Source organism: Mus caroli, unplaced genomic scaffold, assembly GCF_978045245.1.
Source record: "Mus caroli unplaced genomic scaffold, Mus_caroli_1 scaffold_2, whole genome shotgun sequence".
Classification (NCBI taxonomy): domain Eukaryota; kingdom Metazoa; phylum Chordata; class Mammalia; order Rodentia; family Muridae; genus Mus; species Mus caroli.
Window position 1 is genome coordinate 24913812 of NW_028227257.1, and position 1291 is coordinate 24915102.

The 1291-nt window shown below is 52.7% G+C and overlaps 1 pseudogene; it reads left to right on the forward strand.

The window, feature by feature from the left end:
- Window positions 1–400: 400 nt before the first annotated feature.
- On the forward strand, window positions 401–644 carry LOC110307954 (ATP synthase F(0) complex subunit e, mitochondrial pseudogene; annotated as a pseudogene).
- Window positions 645–1291: the final 647 nt, after the last annotated feature.

Below are 1291 nucleotides of genomic sequence, written 5' to 3' on the forward strand. Positions count from 1 at the left end.
GCTGTTCTCAGGACCCTAATATCAAACTTGGTCATTGTTCTCCATTGTGAATCCAAACAAGAATCGAGGCTTTGGAGCTAAGTGGGTCTGCCCTTGAACACCAGCTCAGACCCATATCATCCTCACATTAAACAGGTCATCTCCTGGGCCTCGGTTCCTACCTCTGTAAGATGGGGACAGTTGCACAACACTTTTGGGCTGACTATTTAAAGAAGACGTCAGTATGTCCTGTTTTGTTTTGTTTCTGGCTCTGAGGCCTCTGAGTGAACTACAGAATGCGCACACCTAAGGCCCACTCCCCTCCCACCCACCCCCATCCCCTTCATTCGACTGGAGAGATGGTTCAGCGGTTAAGAGCACTATCTGGAGTTGAGCTTCCGGCGCGAGGGTCACAGACAAAATGGTGCCCCCAGTTCAGGTCTCTCCACTCGTCAAGTTCGGCTGGTACTCAGCTCTGATCCTCGGCCTGGCATAGGGTGCCAAGCACTACGGTTACCACCACCACCCCACCACCCCATCACCCCACCACCCCACCCCACCCCCGGCAGAGGAGGAGAGAAGAGCGGCAGAGAAAGAGACTAGTTGAGTTGAAATGGATTGAGAGAGAATTGGCAGAAGCCCAAGATGACAGCATTCTCAAGTGAGGCGTCAGTGATCTTGCTTTCTCTCTTGAGGATGAAGAAAGCTTCTTTTTTTTTGGGGGGGGGGGAGCGCTGCCTGCTCTTGCAGAGGTCCTGAGTTCCATCGCCAGTAGCTCACAACCATCTGTGATGGGATCTGATGCCCTCTTCTGGCCAGCAGGAGTACATGCAGATAGAGCACTTACACATGGAAGGAAGGGAGGGAGGGAGGGAGGGAGGGAGGAAGGAAGGAAGGAAGGAAGGAAGGAAGGAAGGAAGGAAGGAAGGAAGGAAGGAAGGGAGGGAGGGAGGGAGGGAGGGAGGGAGGGAGGGAGGGAGGGAGGGAGGGAGGGAGGGAGGGAGGGAGGGAGACAACTTCATTCTCAATGATGAGCCACGGATACTGTACCAAATCCTCTGTGGGCCAGAGGAAGGCGAGAGGCAGTGTATCACCACCAGCCTTCAGAGCCCACTTTGAAGCCAATGCTACAACCCTCCCTGGAAATGGGGACCTGCGGGGAATAAGAGACTTTGTAACATACTAGCATTGGGGACGGTGGTACTGGTTCCACTGTTACATTCTTGTCTATGTTTTTCCTAAAACATCTTTCCGAACCCAAACTTTAAAAGTTTAATTCTATATTTATTATTTGGGGGGGGGGGTGGCTGCA